At 32.9% G+C, this 7,897-nt stretch overlaps 1 protein-coding gene across 1 annotated transcript in view; it reads left to right on the top strand.

Moving 5' to 3' along the window:
• Positions 1-3,329: 3,329 nt before the first annotated feature.
• The window catches only part of LOC114328994 (probable cytochrome P450 4aa1), a 150,435-nt gene continuing 145,867 nt past the window's right edge, over positions 3,330-7,897 (top strand). Inside the window, exon 1 of the mRNA XM_028278000.2 lies at positions 3,330-3,573. The gene's annotated coding sequence lies outside the window, so the exon portion shown is untranslated. The remainder of the gene's footprint in view (positions 3,574-7,897) is intronic.

The raw sequence follows: 7,897 nt of genomic DNA, 5'->3' as shown, positions 1-7,897 counted from the left end.
ACATCTAGGACACATAATGCGCCATAGCGAATTTGAGCAGCTCCAGGTAATATTAGAAGGCATAATCGAAGGTAAAAGTGGTACAGGAAGAAAGAAAAAATCCTGGCTCCGAAACATCAGAGATTGGACTCACACAACAGGGAATGACTTAAATCAAGAACAGAGAGAAATTTGCCATATTAATTGCCAACCTTAATAGAGAAGGCACTTAAGCCTGGGTTTACCGACAAACTGCGATGGTAACACTGCGATGAATGACGTCATAAAAACTGTACCACGCAAAATAATAGCAGTGGCTTCCAAGGATGCGTTGGAAGCCACCGCTTGCTGAGTTTACACATTTCATTACCGCATTGAAGAACCCTGAATTTTTCACAGTAATCTGACGTCATTCATCGCAGTGTTACGGTTGCAGTTTGTCGGTGTCGCTTTCGAGTAAATCATGGCTTTAGGAAGAGGAGGAGGAGGAGTAATCCAATGTAATCATGGATTTTTGGTCCTTAAATTCTGGAGATGACTATGGCTTTTGAAGGATATTTAGATGATTATGATAATTTACGCCATATGTGTGTGTATCTACTAAGTGTGTTTAGTAGAGTTATGAGTAAAATTATTGTTGTTTGGTGTCATTTAATTTATTTTCTTGATCAGAATGGAGCCGGTAGTGTGGCCGGTTCAAAAACTGGTCAAATCTAACTGGAGTGTTTCTTTTAGGTAGGTATTGTTTGAAGGTTATTGTGTCTTATTATAAAAATATTACGAAATGCATAAATTTTGACTTCTATCTTATAACGTAAATAAACTTCTTATAATAATAATCGAAACCAGTGGCGTAGCTAGCCCCACAGGGGCCCCATATCAAGGTTTGTTGAATGCCCTTTTCCGCGACTGATGTAGGATAGTGCTAAATAAATGTTAACGAAAAGAAGCAAAAACTCTTGTATGTATATATGTAGAATATAATAGAAATATGTTTTATTGTTACTGAAAATTTTACAATTTTATGGAGAAAGCTTACAAAGGGTCGAAAAAAAAAACAATAACAAGTACAGTTTACTAAAATTACATAAATCGTCAATATTATTTCAAAATAAAAGATAATGAAATAAAACAACACAATATAGGTTGTTTCATCAATAATTGTAAATCTTTTAACTGTAGATTCCTGGGCTCAAAATATTAAGGTTTAACCCAAAGAACCTTCTCCAAAAATACTTCCTAAGGGAGCTTGAGTTCTTTGAAGATGGTGTCTTTTAATTAGTTTCTTTTTAAATACCTCTAGCAAGAACGCTTCTATTCAGAAAAACTAAAACTGGTATGTCTATTTATCTTCCAGAGATAAATCGATTTCATAAATTGCGAATTCTAGTACCGGTCATATGTGTCCCTTTTGGGTAGGGCAGCGGTTATTTTATCGCATAACTTTTTGTCTTAACTTTTGACACTGGATTATTAAATTGTGAGATATTCTAGTGCTAAAAGTTCTTGCTTTAACTTGGTAAGATACACCGTTTTCTAGAAAAATCGATTTGAAAATTTATCGTTTTTTGAATTTAAACAAAATTTGAAAAGCTTAAAAAAAACGGTGTATTTTAACGACTTAAAGCCAGAATAACTTTTGGTATTAGAATATTTCATAATTAAAATAACTGTTGAACTACCCAAAACGGACGCATATGACCGGTACTGGAAATTCGCAATAGATGAAATTGATTCATCTCTGGAATAAACGTAAAAGTTTTTGTTTTATTTTCATAGTTTTTTTTTTAAATTATTTTTTTAAATTCAAAAAACGCACAATTTTCAAATCGACGGCTCTAGAAAACGATGTATACTATCGACGCAATAGTACACTTTTATTACTAAAATGCCTCACAATCCAGTGTCAAAAAGGCTTAAAAGTTAAAGATAAATAAGATTTTGCGATAAAATAACCGTTGCTCTACCCAAAACGGACGCCTATGACCGGTACTAGAAGTTCGAAATTTATGGAATCGATTTATCTCTGGAAGATAAATAGGCGTACCAGTTTTAGTTTCTCTAAATGGAAGCGTTCTGGAGGTATTTAAAAAAACTTATTACAAAACGCCTTCTTCAAAGAGCTCTATTTCCCCTAGGAAGCATATTCGGACTAGGTGATTTGGGTTAAATCTTAATATTTTGAGCCCAGGAATCTACAGTTAAAATATTTCCAATTATTAATGAAACAACCTGTACTTATTATGCAAAATTTAAATAAATTGCAAATTGCATAATACATACAACCTTAGGAACTAATAAGTTCTGCGTATAGTATAACACCCAAATATAGATAGAAATAATAAACCTAATAAACTCTAATATAACAGTCGAAAAATAGATTTGAATTGTTGAGATTCATTGTTTGAAAACAGATTCAGTTTTTTCAAGCCATGAGTGAATAGACATTGAAAATAAGCGTAAACAAAGAAGCTCTATTCATATGATACGAGTGGCCGGTAAATAGATATACCTGAATACAATTTATAGATAAAGAACCGATTACACGAAAATATACGCAAACAATACACACGGTTTCATGTTTTCAAAGAAAACGCGATTACAAAAATTGCAATTTGGCATTATACTTTATATAATGTCTCACACACAGCCAAGGGTGAATAGACAATAAAAATAGCTTGAAAACAAAAAAATGGTATGTTTTTAAACTCTGTTTTTATGGAATAAAGGCGAGCGCCAGAAAATAGATAGGTACCTGTACATAAATATACATAGTTTATATAGGTATATATAAAGAATCCATTATACAAAAATGTCGATATCCAAACAATATTCACTGTTTCAAAGAGTTTTAATAGTGAAATAATTGTAGAATATTTTGCGCAATTTTTTAAAATGGAATTTTGTTTCGACATGTCACGACGCTGGGGCCCCTGAATGTCGGGGGCCCCGTATAATTGATACGGCTGATACGGCGGTAGCTACGCCTCTGATCGAAACATTACCAATAACTAAGAATATTTAAAACGGTTTCATTAAGTTTAAATGCGAAATATGACATTTTGGAGTAAGTAAACAAATAACCTGGCTTTCAATGACCTAGTAATCAACCCACCACTCGGTTTCGTGTAATCGAATCCAATTTGTGTGTATCATATTAAGAACTTATGAGTCACCTTCATATTTTTTTCTGTTTCCCCATAAGTGCATTTAGTATGCACATCCAAGCCATTGCAAAAAAAAAACAAAACAAATGCGAACGAATACGAAAAACATACTGTGTTCTGCATCAGTGGAATTCGCGGTGAATGTATGCTATATAAATGTGAGTATAACAAATTAACATTAATAAAAAAATCACGTTCAATGCTACAGGTACAGCAGCTTGAGATACATATTAAAGATTATTTTGTTTCGTATCGTTTGCGGAATTAAGGCGCGCATTTGAATCTTTGACGATGGCAATGAGTTTTCAAGTTTTTTTTCAGTATTATTTGTGACTTTTGATTACGTACTAACTTTGTGCGTTGTGAATTTTGTGTGGATTCCTCATAAACGTCGTTAGTAAAAAGACAATTGGTGATTTCTTATACGGTAAGATATTAATTAATAATATTTTAAGTAATATTTTAAGGGGGGGGGGCTATAGTATTTTTGATTATTTTTTTTTCGATTTTTTTATTGGCTTATTCAATTGTCAATATTTTCAAGAGTATACCATTAAGATTTCCAGTTAATCCGAGCAAAATTGACGGAGATATGGATATATACAAAAATTTTCTTAGTATTATTGACAAAACTACATTTTTTTAAACGCGTTTTCTGAAAAGCATGTTTTTTTGAGGCGGTGTACATCATAACTCAAAAAGTAATGCACCGATCTTTCTGAAATTTTACACACTTCTTTTTTAGATATTTTATAAGGTAGTGACGTCAAGTTTTTGCTTATTTTAACAATTTTTTTTATATTACCATTTTTCTCTTTACCGAACACATTTCACTTTTTTTTTTCTTTTTTCGATTTTTAAATTTTAAAGTTATACCATGAATTTAAAAATCAATATAATCATAAAAACTCGATGTCACTACCTCAAGAAACTCTTAAACTAAAATAATCTTTTTGGTTTGTATGTTTCGGATGATTCTGTCCGAAGATATAGTGTACACCGCAAATCATCTTTTTTTTTGGATCGTCTACTTAAGAATGACGCCACCAATTCATTTTTAAATATTTTCCAATAATTATTTAACTGAATAATCCTCAAGTGTTGTTCTCTCAGATATATTTTTACCCAGTTAACTTAACCCTACCACTTTTAAGGGAAAACGTTTTAAAATTAGGCAAAAAACGCAGAATTAACTGTACCCCCCCTTAACCCCCTCTGGGGAATTGAAAGGTCCGAATGGTCGTGAGTGCGAATCTCACCAGGGTCACAAATTTTTCGTTTATTATAATTTAATACATGCAAATAGTTTCTGTCCTTGTGGGATCGGTACTCACCGGAGGGACCGCAGACCTTCGGATACAATTAGTGTCTCTTTGCAAAGACAATGACGTCGACTTTGCAAAGTAACAAGACACTTACTCAACACACACACTACACATGACACTAGGTACCTAACTGCAAAAATTCACCGTACCTACCATGCCAATGGACATTAGTTGTCGAGGCATTAGCTAAATAAAAAAATATTATTTTATAGATGTTTGTTTTGTTAGATTATTATTAACCTTACGAAACGTTAAAAGAAAAGTCAACTTAAGTTACCAAAAAAGGCGTAGCATCTCATGGGTATCGAAATTTTTACTGCGTCACGGTTTTTTTATTAACATTTAGGCAAACATGGCCTTTTTCATTCTTTCCAATATTGCGAAAAAACCAAGCATTGTAGATGAAAAGGTTAAATTGATGACTTTATTGAAAATACTTGTTCTTTGAAATTATATTTTATAATTTAAAAAATATTTATAAATAAAAAGTTATAAAACCCGAAAATAAGTATTTTTTCAATTGTTTATAACTACTACAATGGACAATAAACATATTCAAAACATATTTCACAATGTGAGCTTTTATGTAGTTACTGTATGTGCAAAAAACTGAACCAATCTATCGAGAGCTTTTAAACAATTCTATTTGTTTTTTCCATTTGAGAAAAATAGAGGTCATTTTCACATGGCTGTGCAGGTGCTTCGTCAATATTCAGAAGGGCTTTCTTGATCTCATTCTCTTTGTAAGGGCTCAAATTATCATGTTCTTCAAAAACTATATTAATTTTTATTTGTTTACTTACAAAAAATTTATGCAGAATGAAGCCATATTTTTCTCCTTATAAACAATAAAATTATCTGCTCCGTTTTAACTTTTACAAAAAAAAAACAAAATACTCCATCTGGAAAGTTATCAAAAACACATCTTTAACAAAAAAAGTAGATTGTACGACCCATAGATAGGGTTACCATAATTTCAGTGCCGGATTTAGGGTACTTGCGGCCCTAGGCCAAATTACCCAAAAAAAAACTAGACAAACTAGACAATCTAGAATCTTCGTCAGAAGTCGAGTTCCTCAAGTAATTTTTGATTATTTTCAACACGCTGAATGATCCTTCTAAAGATACATTAGTTGCCATCATGTATAGTAGAATGCGTAAAGCTGTGTCCATATTCGGAAATAACTGTTTTTCCTGAATTAGTTTCAGATTCTCCAAAAGTGTATTCCTTAGAGGCTTGGTAATCTTGTTGTCATGAGGTTCTCTTTCTTCATCAAATATACTTTCAACAAAGCCATTGAACTGTACACACTCTTAACCAAAGTCTCTCCCTATGTCGACTCGATACTTTTTAGTCAAACTTTTACCCTGTTTTCTTCATTGGAAATTGACGATAAGTTATTTAAAAATCCAAATTTTTCATTAAGACTGAAATAAACTTGGGACCTTTCATCCAATTCTGAATAAAGCGTGTCAATTACAACATTTAATGGGTTCAGTGGATTCATCTTCTTTGTCTTAGCCAAGGAGAGCTTTTTTTTCGGGCGTCTGTTTATTTCAAGAATATAGGTTTCATTTTTAGGCAACTCTTTTCCTCTTTTTAGAGATTTGTATGTTTGTAATTTGTATGTCAAATTCAAGTCTGTAGCAGTTTTTGCAATGTTTTGCTACTCTTGTCAAAACATTGTAAAATATCGTACCGCGTGTTTAGTAGAATAGCAATTCTCTTATTTGAAAAATTGTTTACTTGATCTCAATTCAATTAGAAAAAAATTTTTTATCAAAAAAGTTTTTTTTTTACAAAACGCTGCGGCCCCCTTTTGTTTGCGGCCCTAGGCCGCGGCCTAGTCGGCCTAGTGGTAAATCCGGCACTGCATAATTTATTAAGGCCAAATACGGACAGGGGTAGTCCAAGGGATTGTAGAAAATGTAAAATGTGAATTTGACTGTGTTGCTACCTCTACATTGTACATACATAATATGTGAAATGCATATGGCACAATTATTAAAAGTACAGCTGTTTCGCTACAATATGCAACTAACATCGAAAATCTCTGGCAGTTTAAAATACATATAAACCTATGTTTTAACATACTTTAGACCTAAGGTGCTGCGCAGAATGAAATTTTCCACCATTGGGCCTAGTATTTTCCATTGTTTTAGCAAAGAAAAAAATCGGGACATTTTTCATATCCGGACGCCAATCCGGACACGTCTTTCAAATCCGGACTGTCCGGACGAAATCCGGACGTATGGTAACCCTACCCATAGAACAGGAAATATTTTTTTTAATTCAAAGAGCAATGTTTATAAACGTTAAGAGCCGAAAATTTGGAACGTTTGACAATGAAGTTTCAGTTTTCATTTAAAATTTAATCAAGAATAATATATGTGTTATAGTCAAAGCCCGAATTTCAGACCCTCCTAGGTTTGACTAGGCAATCCTTAGGTATGACTGACGGTCTTAGTCAAAGCCCGAAATAAATTACAGTTTCGGCCTTTGACTAGTCAAACCTAGGAGAGACCAAGTTGGTCAGGGAAAGGTCGAAATTTAATTTTATGAAACCGGGGTTTGATTAGTCAAACCCCGATCAGCTATTAAAATTTCGTAATTTGTTAGATTAGGTTTAATAAAACGTCATTTTTTAATTTTAATGTATATTATTTTGGTATTGTCGTAAATAAAAAAAATTAGTGTTTATTCTCACATGTTGAGGCATTATGGCATTTAGAGTTGCACAATACGTTGTTAGACCTTTTGCACTTAACATGATTTTAAAGAGCATTTCTTATTGCAGTAGCATTTTATACAGCCTTGTCCTCCAAATTTAGAATCTTTTGTACTAATTTCTCTTAGAGACAGTTTAACGTCTGGAACATCGTCGAAATTAAGAAAATTCTATTTGCATTCTCTTATTTGATGTGAAAAATGTGTTTATTGTTCCATATTTCGTACCAACTCTATATAAACCGTCAATTGTTTTATCTTGTATGAAGTATCATACCCAAAATATTTCGAGCATCTCCTTTGGCTCTATCAAAGCTGGGGATATGTATTTGTTAGTTTTTCCGATCGAAATTGGAGGCCATTTTTTCACTTAATTGTTTCATAGGATTAGCCTGGACATAAAGACCTTCAATCGCCTTTCCTTTATTTATTTTAATCTTTTCTGTCTGTGCACAACGCATGCATGTATCTTTTCTTTCAAAACCTTCATAGTATGCACCAAGTGCGCTGTCAGCGCACACAACATGTACCACCTGATAGCAAATTATGCACGTATGTGCGTCAGAGCTATCTTTTTGGCAAATACAACAAACCACATCTTAAGAAGTAATCTGAATTGTTTGACAATGTTGTTCTTCTCCTAGTGACGACAATCCAGGGGCTTCGTTAGTATTATGGTGATCCTTAGTTTTTTCTCC

Source organism: Diabrotica virgifera, chromosome 8 (assembly GCF_917563875.1).
Source record: "Diabrotica virgifera virgifera chromosome 8, PGI_DIABVI_V3a".
NCBI lineage: Eukaryota > Metazoa > Arthropoda > Insecta > Coleoptera > Chrysomelidae > Diabrotica > Diabrotica virgifera.
Note: the sequence above shows the minus strand (reverse complement) of the source record. Positions and strands in the feature narration are given on the sequence as shown.